Source organism: Palaemon carinicauda, chromosome 14 (genome assembly GCF_036898095.1).
Source record: "Palaemon carinicauda isolate YSFRI2023 chromosome 14, ASM3689809v2, whole genome shotgun sequence".
Classification (NCBI taxonomy): Eukaryota; Metazoa; Arthropoda; class Malacostraca; order Decapoda; family Palaemonidae; genus Palaemon; species Palaemon carinicauda.
Window position 1 is genome coordinate 105632334 of NC_090738.1, and position 17500 is coordinate 105649833.

Genomic DNA, 17500 nt, shown 5'->3' on the forward strand with positions numbered 1-17500 from the left:
AGCATTTTTTTCAAATATAGAAAGAATAATCGAATACAGGAATCTTCTACAAAGTTTTATGAATAATTTTTTTATTTGTTTTATAGCTAATAAGAATCTGTTAGTATGATTAAGGGCCTCTACTCTTTTAATGCTAAGTTGAATTCATCTTATTACAATTAAATCATAGAAGGGTAATTCTCTCTCTCTCTCTCTCATGGAAAATGAGGGAAACAAAATGTAAGATAGAAAATGCAGAACAAAAGATTATACAGTCGAAAGAAAATGGAAAAAGGGACTTAGAAGAAAGGACACTTCAAAATATAAAAAGAAACCCCAAAGTACTTTACTCCTATGCAAAAAAGATGAATAAAAGGAGAATAGAAATAGGCCCTCTAAGAATTGAAGGACGGCTAACGAATGAAAAAAAGGAAATATGCAACATATTAGCAGAAAAATATAAGAGTGAGTTCACGCCAAGAATTGCGAATGAGAATAATGAAACAGAAATGAGAGAAGAAAATGTTGAATATCTAACGGATATCGATATTAATGAAGCAGATACTGTCACGGCCATAAACGAAATTAAAAATGGATCGGCAGCCGGACCAGATGGAGTTCCAGCGATTTTGTTAAAAAAAACTGCAAACACTATCGCAAAGCCACTTGCAATACTGCTAAGACAGAGTATAGATATGAGCGAGATATATGTTAAACATAAATTAGCTTATATAACCCCATCTTCAAAAGTGGATCAAGACTAGAGGCAAGCAGTTATAGACCTGTTAGTCTAACATCACATATTATGAAAGTGTATGAGAGGGTAATAAAAAAGAAAATAATGAACCATTTGGTCAAAAATAATTTGTTTAATATGGGTCAACACGGTTTCGTACCTGGAAAAAGTACACAGACCCAACTGATAGCTCACTATGAAAACATATACAATAATATGATAAATGAAAAAGACACAGATGTGATCTATCTAGATTTTGCAAAAGCCTTTGACAAGGTAGACCATAACATATTGGAGAAAAAAATGAGAAAGCATAATATTGTGGGAAAGATAGGAAAATGGGTAAAAGAATTCCTGCAAAACAGAAAACAGATAGTGGTTGCAAATGACGAGAAATCAGATGAAGCCCAGGTAATATCTGGTGTGCCCCAAGGTACGGTATTAGCTGCACTGCTATTTGTTATTATGATCTCAGACATAGACTGTGATGTTGAAAACTCTGTAGTGAGAAGTTTCGCCGATGACACAAGAATAAGTAGAGAAATTACTTGTGATGAAGATAGGAACTCACTACAAAGAGATCTAAACAAAATATATGAATGGGCGGAGATAAATAGGATGGTATTTAACTCCGATAAATTCGAATCAATAAATTATGGAAACAGAGAAGGAATGGTGTATGCATACAAGGGACCTAATAATGAGACAATCACAAACAAGGAAGCAATTAAAGACCTTGGTGTAATTTTAAATAGGAATATGTTATGCAACGACCAAATAGCAACACTGTTGGCTAAATGTAAAGCAAAAATGGGAATGTTATTCAGACACTTTAAAACAGTGGTTCTTAACCTGGGGTACCTGTACCCCCAGGGGGTACGAAACCTTAAGCCTGGGGGTACGAGACATGATAGCTACTGTATATTTACCATGAGAAAGCAAAACATGCATTTTCCAAATATTTCTCTTACTATAATTGTCTAAATTATTTTTTTTCAAGTTAGTGCTGTTAATTTTCTTATGTTTTCTATTGTTTCATATACGTTTTTTTTTTATGTCTCGTACGGGTCGGGTTCGCGTTGTTCCTGACTCTGAAACATGCTGCATGTGCACTGTGCTGTGTGTAGTTGAGTCAATGTGAACAGTGTAAATTGGGTCTGCATTTTGTTTGTGTTCGAGTTGTTGATAGTATTGAGGTGACTTACTAGTGAGTGTGTAATTTTTTATTTGTGAAATGTAATTTTTGGATTATCATTTTATGTCACAGTATGTTTTTTAGTGTGGTATAACTCTAATATTGTCAAGAATAGATGTATAATTGATAAAAGATATATAATTTTGAAGGTACTGTTCTGTGCATGAGGAGGAATATAGTGGACTTAGGGATGGTTCGACCAGGGTGAGGGGTCGGGGATGAGTTGGTCAAAAAATGGTCTGACTTGGTCAAAAACTGGTATGTGTTGGTCAAAGCATGGCTTGAGTTGGTCAAAATATGGCTTGAACTGGTAAAAAAATTCCTTTGGTAAATAAATGACCTGGATTGGTCAAACAATGGCCTGAGTTGATCAAAACAATCCCTCGAGTTGGTAAAAAAAAAAAGTGTCCTGAGAAGGTCAAACTGTCCTGAGTTGGTAAAAAAATGGTCTTAGTTGGTAAAAAAAATGGCCTTACCCTCCCACAATAACATACACTTCGAGCCATCACTGGGTGAACTGTGTATTGTGTTGGCGGTGATACGTTATTTTATATCGATTATAACATGTTGTAACGGTTATAACATCCAGGCCTGCATCTTTCCAGGCAATATCAGTGTGATCAAGATCTAGTAACTATGTCTAAGAAACGCAAGTGGAACGACGACTACATTCGTTATGGTTTTACCTGTATGACTGAGGCAGATGGAACTCAATGACCACAGTGCATCCTCTGCCGCACAGTCTTTGCAAATGCAAATCTCCAACTATCAAGACTCAATGAACACTTCAACAATCAGCATGGAGGCACAGATGCTGGACATGACTTAAACAGCTTGAAGATCAAGTGGGAACGATTTGATCGTAGTGGTACCCTGTCAAAGCTAGGTTTTGTGCCAGTTGAGAAACCTTAGTTGCAAGCATCTTATGAAGTTGCCCTTCTGTGTGCAAAGAAGAAAAAAGCTCACACTATTACAGAGGAGCTTGTTAAACCTTGTGCATTAGAAATGGCAAAAACGGTGTTAGGGACAGAAGCTGAAAAGAAGCTTAAACAGATACCTCTGTCAAATGAGTCAAGATGTCTTGCAGCAGGTGATAACAGACCTGAAAGCTAGTCCTGTCAGAGTGAGTATTCAGCTAGACGAGTCAACTGACGTTAGTTTTTGCAACCAGTTGATGGGATTTGTTCTGTATGTGAAGGAGAAAGAAGTGGTGGAAGAATTCTTATTTTGTAAACCTCTGAAAACCACTGCAAAAGCAACTGATGTGTTCAGTCTTGTTAAAGAGTTCTTCTTGGAACATGAAATGACTCTCAGGATGTGTGGTTCAATTTGCACTGATGGAGCCCCTGTCATGCTTGGAAATAAATCAGGCTTTGCTACCCTAGTGAAAAAAAGAGGTTCCCCATGTAACTGTCACTCACTGTGTATTGCATCATCATGCACTTGCTACAAAGACGCTGCCAGAAAAATTGAAGACTGTTTTATCAGTTGTTGTGCGTGCTGTAAATTTCATCAGAGGACGGGCAGTGAATCACCGTCTTTTTGCATCTTTTTGTGAAGAAATTGGAGCTGAGCATAGTGTTCTTCTTTACCACACAGAAGTGAGGTGGCTTTCCCGTGGCTGGGTACTTACACGTGTATTTGAACTTCATGAAGAAATTATGCAATTTCTTAGAAATCAAGGCAGTGAAATTGCTGACCATTTTGAAAATAGGGAGTTAATTTTGTCTCTGGTATATCTGGCAGATGTATTCATACACCTCAATGAACTGAATGTGTCTATGCAAGGAACAGAGATGAATATGATAACTGCCAGAAAAAAGTTATCTGCCCTCACCAAGAAACTTCCAATGTAGATAAAGCGCATTGAAAGTGGAAATTTTGCAAACTTCCCTTCTCTTGATGAGGCTGCTAGTGCTGAAGAAGAGCTGCCCATCCTGAGTGAAGTAAAAGAACATTTGTAAGAACTGATTCAGTCCTTTCCATGGTATTTTCACCTTGAAGAAGGTTCTGTGGCACAAAGATGGATACGGGATATATTTCTTTTCAACCTTGATTCCATGGATGATAATGATATCATGAAAGATGATCTTGTGGAGTTGCAGACCAATGACAGAATCCAAATGAAGTTTGAAAAATGCAACTGGATATGTTTAGGTGTGCACAACTCCAAGCATTCCCACAGTTAGAAAGGAGAGCTTTGGAGGTCCTCGTGCCATTTGCAACTACATACTTATGTGAGGCAGGTTTTTCAACGCTCCTACACATCAAAACAAAAGCCAGAAACCGTTTGGATGCAAGTGATGACATGCGTCTGGCACTTTCTAAGAAAGAACCTCGTTTGAACAATATCATTAATGAGAAACAACAACAAAAGAGCCACTAAAAATCTGTTGGTGTGCACTCTGTAGTAATACTCATTATTATTCATTGTATCCTACTAATTGACACTTTTCATTTGAAATAAAAAAAAGTACCTTTCTTCTGTAATTGAAAATCTAATAATTTCTCAGCAAGGTTTGTATCACTAATCCTTTTCATATATTTGTATTGTATTTACATTGGATGGGGGTATGAGAAAAATTTCTGACATATCAAGGGGTACGGGCACTGGAAAAGGTTAAGAACCACTGCTTTAAAACAAGAAAAGCTGAACACATGATTATGCTTTACAAAACTTATGTGCGTAGTACACTCGAGTACTGCAATGTGATATGGTACCCACACTACCAAAAGGATATTGCGCAAATAGAGAGTGTACAAAGGTCCTATACTGCTAGAATAGAAGAAGTTAAGGACCTTGATTACTGGGAAAGACTGCAATTTTTAAAACTATACAGTCTAGAAAGGAGAAGAGAACGCTACATGATAATACAAGCATGGAAGCAAATAGAAGGAATTGCTGAAAACATCATGGAGCTTAAAGTATCAGAAAGAGCAAGCCGAGGTAGATTAATAGTGCCAAAAAGCATTCCAGGTAAACTGAGAAAGGCGCACAGGACATTAATCCACTACGCACCAGCATCGATAATGCAGCGACTATTTAATGTGCTGCCAGCTCATCTAAGAAACATATCAGGAGTGAGCGTAGATGCGTTTAAAAATCAGCTCGATAAATACCTAAGATGCATCCCAGACCATCCAAGACTGGAAGATGCAAAATACACCGGAAGATGTATTAGCAACTCTCTGGTGGATAAAGAGGTTCCTCACACTGAGGGACCTGGGGGAACCCAAACAAAAATAAGGCAATAAGGTAAGGCTCTCTCTCTCTCTCTCTCTCTCTCTCTCTCTCTCTCTCTCTCTCTCTCTCTCTCTCTCTCTCTCTCTCGAAAATAAAAAATAAAACACTGTCCATCATCTAATCTCCAAAACCGACGAGAGAAGGAAGGCCTGAAAAAGTTTGCCAATTATTCACTAACTTGACCTTAACAATTAATCAATTGCTGCTATTGATTGACTATTGATGGTCGCAGGAGTTTATTTTTCAGCCTAATCTGATTTCCATTTAACTATGCAATGCACTTTTGTAAAACAATATCACAGAAAGAAAATCTATTAAAAAATAACAAATGTTACCAGTCAGTTTTTTTTACAAAAATATAGGGCTAAATAAAGCTTTCACCTCTGTGACACTTAATTAATACTATCATGAATCGCGTCTCTCTCTCTCTCTCTCTCTCTCTCTCTCTCTCTCTCTCTCTCTCTCTCTCTCTCTCTCTCTCTCTTGTTTGCAATAAAAATAAGTATTTATCTTTATCCTATTTACTGTGTTTTAATGTTTAATATTTCTTATGATAAAAAACACACTTAAAAAAAAAAAAGTCTAGTAAAAATGCCCCAGGATATTCCGAAGGAACACCTTTAATGTATGGGATGAAAACGTCATGTTAAACACATAAACGACAAACAATTAAACGTAAGGTAATCTTGATATAGTTATATAAATGGGGATACCTTAACGTGGTGAAAGGGTTTACGTATCGCCATGATAAAAACAAACTGTTGTAGTCAGGAGCATATATACCAGGTTGGTTTGCTGTGATCGTTCAGACGAAAGTCTCCCACCATCATCAATCCGCACTAGCCAGCGTAATTGTGAAAACTGGCAAAACCCTAGACATGAATAAAGACATGTCTGAGGTCTTTGTCTTGCAGTGGACTAGAAATGGCTCTTGTTGTTGTTATATATACACATATTTAATACGTATAATCTTTATTTTCAACCTTTTAATCTTTAAAATTATATATTATCATATTATATTCATTTGCATACACTTATATCCTTCAAAACGATACATAGCCCTGTTTTAAGTCGGCTAAGTAGAATATAAAAATATATATAAATAAATCTTGCAATTAAATCATAGAATACCATGATTTTTCTGGAAACGTAATTTTAATTTCTTTTGTGAGAAACAAAACCACGTGATCAAATATTTTGAAAAACCTTCGTAATTGAAATTGTCGATTCCATGAATAGATAAGTGCTGATGGAGTTTCTCTTTTGCATAAGAGAATGGGAATTGAATTCCTACTTTCTAATGCCTTGGGAGCTTTTCCATTTCCGTAATAGTCTGCTTTAGTGTAGAATGCTTACCTTGGGTTTCCTACCGACACGGACCGTCTCTGGAACCCTAGCAGTACCAACCAAACTAGGCTGAATCCCTCGTCAGGCTGGGAGGAGCAAAGAGAGGAAAAGTCCTCTTTTGTTCCTTTTTTATATCAGTTACCCAACAAAATTGGGGAAAGTGTCTTGGTTAATAGATAAATAGATTTTCGTTTTTGACGTATATGCATGTTATCAAAGTATTAATGTTATTGGGAAAACTTACGTAATAAATTTGCATCATTGTTATGAATTATTATTTCATCAATTCTTATTGAGATGGACCTATAATATCTATTTTCTACAATTTGTAACAATTGTAACTTTAGTTTAGCTTCTAAATTAACATTAAATGGGAATAATGATATAAGATACATTTAGCATGCTAGATAAGCAAAGTTTTTAGACTCTTTGCTTATAGGTAAGATTTAGTTAATTGCCAATTTCCTCAAGAAATTAAGTAGCATTTCCAAAGTACATTTGGAAATACTACTATTACTTGTCTCTGTAGTTGTGTTAAGAGAGAGAGAGAGAGAGAGAGAGAGAGAGAGAGAGAGAGAGAGAGAGAGAGAGAGAGAGAGAGAGAGAGAGAGCTAATAAATAATAACTAATTATAATAAAGCTTATTAACATTATGCCTAAAATGAACTGCCAGCTACGGCAAATTATTTTCATTTTTCTACCGAGAAATTTCTGGATGTAGAGAGAGAAAAAAAATTAGACTTGCTTATTTATATTTATCCTCTATCTCTATCTCTTATTTCTTCTATTCAATCTAGGAAGGAATACCTGGAAAACTAACGAAAACCCGATAAATGTTAAAAACCTCTATTCCCCTGAAAAGTTCCACTGGCTGCATAAATACCCGTTCAATTGCGATGTATTCCATTACTCAGTAGCACACGTTAAGAAACCCTTTTTAAGAATTCTTATTTAAGTAGGTTCTTGATATGAAACAATCTACTCGAGTTCAAGATAGTATGATAGTTGACAAAGAAGCCCAAGCGTTTGGTTTTACCATGAGTAAATAAGAAATCGGGCCAACGCCTAAGGCTTTATAGATTGTATTGAGTGAACGATATGACTTGAATTAAAGTGCGGAGAGAGAGAGAGAGAGAGAGAGAGAGAGAGAGAGAGAGAGAGAGAGAGAGAGAGAGAGGTATATTATGCCCACCAAGTTCATGTTTTAAAACAGGACCTTTTAGCCCATCCACGGTGATTCCATTTGCTCTTTTGTAAAGCGATTTAGTTTCCGCATTTAGAGAGTTCTTATGATATTGTGTAACCTATTCTTGAACTCATTTACCGTGTTACTCTTACTACGTCCGCTAAAAGTCTATTCCAAGTATTTGCTATTTGTATGTAAGGAAATTGCCACATTGAGTGGTGTTGTATTCTTTCCATTCCAGTTTGTATCCGTTACCTCTGGACTGATTTGAGTTAAGCGCCAATAAATTGTTGTAATCTACATTTGTTATTCCTTTAAGACTTTTGAATGCCTCTATCAACTGTCCCTATAGTCGTCGATTTTGTATATATGATAAGTTCAAACGTTCCATCCTCTGTCTTGTGACGGGCCGAGAGAGGGTTGTGAACTCAAAGGCAAGATGCAATCAACTGAGTTATATTGTTATAGAACACTCTCCTTTATATACAAAACCTCAAGGCAACAGGACATAACAAGTTAACAAGACAGACAATGTTACAGAGGAAACAGCAGACATGAATTTTCATGTTCGTTTAGTGCGAGGGAAGAGCGAAGATACAAGCATAATATATGCAAAAGGAATTATGTACAATTGTGTGACACACGGTTGGTACATGGCTCCCCCCCCCTAAAAATGACATAGTGTATATGTTAAATAGGCCGCCCAGATCTGGAGAGGCGAACTGTAGGCGGGTCATCAGGCAGAAGATAAGCAGGTTTTAGATGATCAATGGAGACCCAGTCTTCTTTGCCCCGAATGTTTAGTAGGAATGCTTTCGGACTGCGTCGGATCACAAGGAAAGGGCCCGTGTAAGGGGGCGTTAGTGGTGGCTTGCTAGTGTCGTTGCGCAGGAAGACGTACGTTGCAGAGTGCAAGTCCGTTGGTATGTGATTTCGCTGGGGGCTTTTAAATCTGGCGGAACGGAGTAAATTTTCCCACAACGTGACGTATGCGCTGGAGATCGTCGGAGGAGGTTGTAGAAGGAAAAAATTCGGCAAGGACGACCAACGGGTCGCCATACAACATTTCAGCTGCCGAGACGTCGAGGGCGTCTTTAGGAATGGTCCTTAGTCCCAGAAGGACCCAGGGAAGCTGAGTAAACCAGTTGCAATCCTTGCAGCGGGACATCAAAGCTGCTTTGAGGGTGCGATGAAAATGTTCAACCATTCCATTGGCAGCGGGGTTGTAGGTCGTTGTCTGATGTAGGGTGATGCCCAGGAGATTCGCTAATGACGTCCACAATTGAGAGGTGAAAGTGGTTCCCCTGTCAGAAGTAATATGCTCAGGGATACCGAATCTTGAAATCCATCCAGAGAGTAAGGCAGATGTACATGAGGCGGACGTTGCAGTTTCCATGGGAATGGCTTCAGGCCAACGAGTGGAGCGGTCGATGACGATAAACAGGTAACGATGTCCTTGTGATGTGGTTAGGGGGCCTACAACGTCGACGTGAATGTGTGCGAAACGACGCTGAGGTTGAGGAAAGGTGCCCACTCCTGAATCCGTGTGTCGATGTACTTTGGAAGTTTGGCAAGAAGTACAGGCGCGGACCCAATCCTTAGCATCCTTAGAAATGCCGTGCCAAATGAACTTTGCCTTCAGCAGCTGTGCAGTAGAACGGCACGAGGGATGTGAAAGGCCGTGAATGAAATCAAACACCTGTCGGCGCATGGGAGCAGGAATCCAAGGTCGTGGTCTACCAGTACTGACGTCACAGAGGAGGGTGGTGTTGGAGTCTTCGAGGGGAAAATCTTCCCAACGGAGGGACGTGCAGGATGTCCTACAAGCTTGATACTCTGGATCCTGTCGTTGGGCTTCAGCCAGGGCGTTGTAATCCAATCCCAGTTGAACGGCAGCCAACGTGTTTCTTGACAGGGCATCGGCAACGGGATTCATTTTCCCAGGGACGTATTGGAAGGTGCAATTGTATTCAGCCACGGCGGAGAGATGTCGGCGTTGACTGGCGGACCAGGCGTCAGACTGTCGAGTGAAGGCGTGCACCAGAGGCATGTGGTCTGTGCGAATGACGAAGGGCGTACCTTTTAAGAAATGGCGAAAGTGACGGACAGCCATGTGCACCGCCAGCAATTCTCGATCGAAGGTAGAATAACCCGATTCTGCCTTGGACAGTTTTCTGCTGAAGAAGGCCAATGGGCGGGGCGAGCCTTTGACCACCTGCTCAAGTACTGCACCAATAGCGACGTCGCTGGAATCGGTGGAGAGAAGGAGAGGGGCGTGTGGGATAGGAAAAGTGAGAGCAGCAGCAGTTGATAGGGCCTTCTTTGCATTGCAGAAAGCTGCTTCTTGAAGGGGACCCCACTTCAGGTCCTTTGGCTTGCCCTTGAGGCAGGCGTAGAGGGGAGTAAGAGTGGCGGCAATGGCTGGCAGAAAACGGTGATAATAGTTGATCATGCCCAAGAATTCCTGCAGAGCTTTGATGGTCGAGGGCGCGGGGAAATTCTGAACGGCGGCTACCTTCTCAGGGAGGGGATGGACTCCTTCAGGAGTGATACGGTGCCCTAAGAACGACACTTCGTTGGCGCCAAAGGTACACTTGTCATACCGGACTACAAGGCCGTTTTGTTGCAGGCAGTCGAGCACGATGCGCAGGTGACGGAGGTGTTCCTCTATTGAGGAGGAGAACACAAGTATGTCATCCACATAACATAGACAGAAAAGGAGGTCCCCTAAGATGCCATCCATGAGACGTTGAAACGTTGCCCCAGCATTACGAAGGCCAAAACATGAGTAATTGAAGGTGTATGTGCCAAACGGATTGGTGATGGCAGTCTTGGGGATGTCTTCTGGGTTCATAGGCACCTGATAATACCCCTTCAGGAGGTCGAGCGTAGAGAAAACCTTCGCTTTGTGCAGGTAGGAGGTCACATCGGCAATGTTTGGGAGGGGGTAGTGATCCGGTTCTGTTTGCATGTTCAGGCGCCTGTAATCCCCGCACGGACGGAGGGAGCCGTCTTTCTTCAGAACGATGTGTAAGGGTGACGACCATGGGCTGGAGGCCTTTTGGCAAAGGCCCATTTTCTCCATTTCGGCGAACGTCTTTTTGGCGGCTGCCAATCGTTCCAATGCCAGACGTCTGAATTTTGCGAAGACTGGGGGTCCCGTCGTCTTGATATGGTGATAAATACCGTGCTTGGCAGGAACCGTGGGCGTTTGACGAGGTTCTGGACGGAAAACTATGGGTATGACGTGAGGAAGTGGGCGTAGGCATCCGTGGGTGCGCTGATGTGGAGAGCGAGGTTAGAGGGGGCGGGTTGAAAAGGTGTCAACATGTTCGAGTCTGCGTTGACCAATCGTCGGTGGGCGACATCGACCAGAAGGTGGAAATGAGAGAGGAAATCCGCACCGGGGAATTGCATTGTGACGTCAGCAACGAGAAACTTCCAATTGAATTTACCGTTTCCGAACGATAATGTGAGGTTCTCGTAACCGTAGGTGGGTATTGCAGATCCGTTGGCAGCTACCAAGCGGACGTCGGCAGATGTAGACAAACTACGTCGTACCTTGAAGAGTTTCCTTGGCAAAAGAGAACGACAAGCACCCGTGCCTACCAAAAATTGCACGCCCGTTCCTGCATCCTGTAAAAAGAAAAGATTAGAAACATGGGAGGCCAACGCCACAATCAATGGCCTACTTACACGTTTTTTGGCCACTGACAATCCTTGGCACATTTCTTCGCGGTTGCCCCGAATCTGAAGTGGTAGTAGCAAAACTGCGGCGGATGGGAGGTAGTAAGTGGTTGTAGAAATCGTTCGTTGGGGCGCGAGCGATTGGTGGGTGGTGGGCGGCTTTGTCGCTGCTTCGGCACGTCACGGGGTAGGCGTGTATGTCCTACGGCATTCATGTCAGCTTCGGTTGACGTTGAATAGGCCTCCTCGTCGTCAGGGGTGGAGGCGCTGATGGAGGTCTTGAAGTGGCTGTCCATAAGGGCGTCGACTTTGGTCATCAAGTCCTTTATGGGTAAACTATCGACATCGGGTATGGCAGCGCGTACAGGTTCGGGTAAACGGCGTATCCAAAGGGCACGAAGTAGGTTCACCTCACGAGGAGAGCTGTCTGCGGCAGGTTGAAGGCGAGCGATACTGGTCATTTCCCTGAGGGCAAGCGAAGCCCTTTGGTCCCCCAACGGTTGTTGTGAGAGCTGAAAAAGCTTTGCTATACGGGCGGCTGGCGACGGCGAGTACTGCTGCAGAAGGTATGTTTTGAGGGCGTCATACGCTATTGGGGTGTCTCCTTGTTCACAAAGCCAGTCGGATATTTCTGGGAAGGTGTCCTCGGGTATCGCCGCGAGAACATAATCCGCTTTGGTGGTTGAGCGAGTCACGCCCCTGATACGAAAGTGGACTTCTGCGCGTTGAAACCAAGCAAACGCTTCTCCGCTGGCGAACGGTGAAAGTTTCAATGGGGCGGCCGCAGCGCCAACTGCTGTAGTAGAGTCCGTCTCCGTCATAGTACCAACAATGGAGGGGCGAGGGAGGGGGGGGGGTGGAAGGCAGTGGGAGCGAGTCGACTTCCGGGGTCACCAATGTGACGGGCCGAGTGAGGGTTGTGAACTCAAAGGCAGGATGCAATCAACTGAGTTATATTGTTATAGAACACTCTTCTTTATATACAAAACCTCAAGGCAACAAGACATAACAAGTTAACAAGACAGACAATGTTACAGAGGAAACAGCAGACATGAACTTTCATGTTCGTTTAGTGCGAGGGAAGAGCGAAGATACAAGCATAATATATGCAAAAGGAATTTTGTACAATTTTGTGACACACGGTTGGTAGAGTCTACACACTAATCCCTAATTGCCTTAGTGTTGGAACTAGTTTTGTGACCCTACCCTGTACTGCTGCCAGTTAATCAACATCCTTATGAATACCTGGACCCCAGGATTGGAGTCCGTATTCTAGATGGTGTCTTACTAGTGATGTGTACAGCTGTAGTACAGTGTCTTTGTTTCTGCATTTGAATTGTCTTTTTATGTAGCCCATTAGTTTCTGTTGTTTCTTTTCACCTTTCATGCTCTGTTTGGTGAAATTCAAGTCCTTGTTGATAATAATACCGAAATCTTCCTCCTGGTCCACACTTTCTAATTCATCACCCAGAAGTGAGTAATCTGATTGTGGGTTACTATAACCTATGTGCATGACTTTACATTTCGTTATCCAGTTACTACGTCTGTAATCTAGCTTTATTATAATTTTCCTTTCTTTTAGACGAAGAATATTTACTTGAAACCTAACTATTCTGTGGTCACTTTTGCTAATATTTTCGCCTTCTGAAACACTGGATACTAAATTTTCTTCTGTTGCCAGCACAATATCTAGTAGGCTGTTTTCCCTGGTTGGTTTATCGACCCACTGATGAAGGAATTCATTGTTGATAAATTCTAGTAGTCTATGTCCCTCTGTGTTTAATGTAGAATTCATAATGTCCCAGTTCCTTGCTGCATTGAAGTCTCCCATTAGGACAACTAGCGTTTTGTTAACTTCTTGTTCAAGTTGTCTATACAGCTCTTCGTCCCGTTCTTCTGTTTAATGTGGTGGTCTTTATATTACTAGTATAGACGTGTTTTTATCCTATAGTGTTGATGTTTGCACCTGTCACTTCATATTTGGTTTCTAATTTGATTTTTATGGGGTTATGGGATTCTTAACATAAAGCATTACCCCTCCACGTTTTTTAGTAAAGTGATCCTTCTTGAAAAGCTTGAAACCTGGGATTTTGGGGGGCACTAATAGCACTATTCCATTCTTGCGTCCCCTGTCACCCTGGAATTCCTCTGTCCCAGTCTCTCGAAACCTGTGAGCGAGTTCCTAGCGTTGTTTGCAAAGGTTACAAAGCCTCTGCTCAGACGCATGAGGTAGCTGTCAGTTCCTTAATGTCTATATAAGTTTAGGCTATTTATAGATAGCCGTCGTATCTGAATACCTTATGTTTTTTTTTTTTTTAAGCTATGAGAGATTGAAAGTTGAGAGTTTGGAAAGAAAGGTTAAGAGAAAAATAGAAATATGAGAAATAGTAGATTTAATAGTGGTCCGCTCCTAGTCTGGATACCCCCCAAAAAAAACACACCGACGCCATAGCCAACAACTCCATTGCATCACGCAAGCTCTCCCCCTTCAACAAAGTGCCGGGCTATCGGGTGAGAGGTAATTTGTCTTGACTACGTTGTTCACGTTTTAAAACAGAGAGAGAGAGAGAGAGAGAGAGAGAGAGAGAGAGAGAGAGAGAGAGAGAGAGAGAGAGAGAGAGAAAGATAATATGTTTTGTCAACCCCATTCATGTTTTAAAACGAGAGAGAGAGAGAGAGAGAGAGAGAGAGAGAGAGAGAGAGAGAGAGAGAGAGAGAGAATATGTTTTGTCAACCCCATTCATGTTTTAAAACAGAGAGAGAGAGAGAGAGAGAGAGAGAGAGAGAGAGAGAGAGAGAGAGAGAGAGAGAGGGAGAGAGAGAGAGAGAGAGAGAGAGAGAATATGTTTTCGCTACCTCATTCACGTTTTAAAACAGAGAGAGAGAGAGAGAGAGAGGCATTCTAGTCAATGGAATTGTTGAAAGCTTCTAAGTTTGTTTAAACACGAAAATAAGGAAGTCTTGTTTGTAAAGTAAACACAGTGGGAAACATCTCTCAGCATAATTGTTTTCCAGTTTGCTTGTGTTTTTTTTTTTTTTTTTTTTTTTTCGAGACATCTAGTTTAAGTATTTCAGGATATAACATGGCTTTTATTCTCCATGGGCATTTGTTTGGAGTTTTATTTTTTAACATCTTATTTACACAAGGCAACATGTTCGAATTGAGTACTTGGGTAAAGTAAATCTTTGGTTGTAGAATATATTTTGCTACAGTTTGAAGCATCGTCATTTCTTTGCTTCATTGTTATAATTTGCTGCTTCCATTTGTTACGAATACATCTTTAAGTCATGATATCACTTTAATTTCATTTTGAATAAAGGTTTAAGGATTTTTAATAGCGTGCATTAATCAAATCTCATTTTTTTTCCAGAATGAGGATTCTATATAATTTACATTTCATCTCCGGCTTGCACTTATTGATATCATCCTTATTATTATAATAATTAGAAGCACCAGTAGTGGTAGTAGTAGTAGTAGTAGTAGTAGTAGTCATAATGCTGTTAAGTAACACTAATGTATAAGTATCATGCCCATATTTTGTACATGGCATTAGAAGAATAGTCGGAATGTAATATACGTATATAATTAGCTAGATTTTTATTACAATCTTTATTTCCTTAGCTTATTCTTTTCAGTTTTTCTTTGAGTTTTTATCTGACTAATTTAGGATACATCGCGCTTTATATTTTTCGGAAAAGGCATCAAAAGGTTAAATAAAAATTCTTCACTGCCTGCACGGGAGAATTTTCATGTTCAATGAAATCATTTAGATATGGCAATGCATTGTGGAGAGAGAGAGAGAGAGAGAGAGAGAGAGAGAGAGAGAGAGAGAGAGAGAGAGAGAGAGAGAGAGAGAGAGAGAGAGGGAGCTAAATCTGCTTGCTTTATCAAACTATTACACTTTGACAAATTATTGAAAACTAATCTACAAAAATTTATAAAAGAACAATATAAAATACAAAAAATAAAATATACCACCAAACATATAAATCTGTCTGTATCTTAACCCTGAAAATAATATCTGCAAATAATAATTCATAATGAATATTTGTCTATCTATCTATCTATCATGGCACTTCCCCAAATATTGGGAGTTAGCCGACATCAAAACAGATTTTATTTATTTATTTTTATTTTTTTTTGCCTGACGAGGGACTCAACTGAGATTGTGTGCTACTGCAGTTAATAAATATTGTCATTATTACTTGCTTAGCTACAACCCAAGTTGGAAAAGCACGATGATATAAGCACTAGGTCTCCAACAGGGAAAATAGCCCAGGGAGGAAAGAAAATAAATAAATAAATAATTTTCAGGAAAAGTTTAAGAACAATAGCAATAGAATAAATAATGGATAAAAACGTAAATAAGAAATAAAGAAAAAATTAAACTCCAATCGTATAACTCTGTCCCAGGTCTCCGGATGAAAGAGATGATATCTGCTTCGAGCAGATATGAACAGGGATTAATAGTCTCCACCTCTAAGACTCCTTCATAGTCGCACTCCAAGAAGGATCTTTTCCCAGGAAGCACACGCAGGACATCATCCAAAGGATCTATTGACATCCATCCAGGGGCTTTACTGTGACATCAGAGGACTCTCTCGTCGAGGCACAGAGGGGAAGAGCGAAATAACTTGCTTGTGCCAGAAATTTGCTTCTGTGATTTTAGCAAAAATGGCGTTATTCTTTTCGTAATTTTGAATTTTCTTCGTGTGTTTTCATAATAACTTAGTGATATTCTGAATAAGATTTCTTCACTGTATATTTACATACGGTACATTTATGACTCAATACGCTACTGAAAGCGTTTAACTATTTTCAAACATTACTTCAGTACTTGAGAATATACCACTAATTTCTTCCTGATTTACGAACAAATGCAAGGAACAAAGTTTAGTAAGACCTCTTTTTATATATTATTCCCTATGTGAAAGAAAAATCCATATGTGCTTTTATTTGGAATATATTTCTGAATAATTTATTTTGATGGATAATTTAGGAGCTAAGGATTTCTTTTTGTTTAAAATGTTCAGTTTGTTTATTATATATACATATTCTAGCCATGTAACAAATGCAATTTCTCTTTTTTTTTAGATTTCAATAATTAGGATAACTTGTCGTCACTAGCTATCTTATTTCTAGCTTTACTTAAAATTTGAGTAATAATTTTGTAAAAGAATAATTTCAAGATTTCAATTATATGAAATACCTGTTTTATATGACTTTGTATCGCTAATCATATATAATTGTGAGAAGCAAATTGTCAAGTACACGTTATTAGGATAAACCCAGTTCTCCTCCTCCTCCTCTTTTTCTTCTTCTTTCGACCTTATTAATCCCACAGGATTAAGCGCTCGAGTCACCTTTCGCGACTTATGTCTAGAAATCCTTTTCCTTAACAATATAACCAAGATGGCTGACTCTCTTAGTTTATTATTTGAAGTTTATAGTCTGATTATTATCATTATTATTACTATTGATTATGTTATTATTATTATAATTATCATTTATATTATTATTTTGCTGAATGTTTTTGTTATTGAAACTGAATTTACAACCCACTTACACTCATCTTCGATATAATTCAATGTCTAACCTAAACAGTTCTTATATATAAATTAGTGTACAATTATTTGCATATCTGTAATCACACAAACATATATTAGCATATGTTTGAACACCGTAAAACATCTCCCTTTTCCGTTCCTAATTGTCCTCATACGGACTGAGGTCAGTTCATTTTCATTCAAAACAAAGGGTGCCCTTTGTTTTGTTTTTAATCCCTTTGCATGCGTGTCTGTCTGTTTATCTGTGTGTGTGAGTGCGATTGATTTGTCCGGTTTGTTATTGTTTTTTTTCTGAGGAGTTTTCTCCCTCCAGGTCTTCCACCTGTTCTCCATTTCATCTGCATGCAAACAAGTTCTCTTGTTCTGCGCACGCGTAACTTCGTTTAAACCTGGTGACTCTCTCTCTCTCTCTCTCTCTCTCTCTCTCTCTCTCTCTCTCTCTCTCTCTCTCTCTCAGACACACCCACATTTTTTCATTTAACCATATATAAACCCAAGAGAGGAAGTTGGGATATTCAATAAATTCAACTCCTCTCTCTACAAATAGATGAGTATTTT

At 39.8% G+C, this 17500-nt stretch overlaps 1 pseudogene; it reads left to right on the forward strand.

Annotated features, from left to right (window-relative positions):
- The first annotated feature begins 2449 nt into the window (after nt 1–2449).
- Nucleotides 2450–4417, forward strand: LOC137653220 (protein FAM200C-like; annotated as a pseudogene).
- Nucleotides 4418–17500: the final 13083 nt, after the last annotated feature.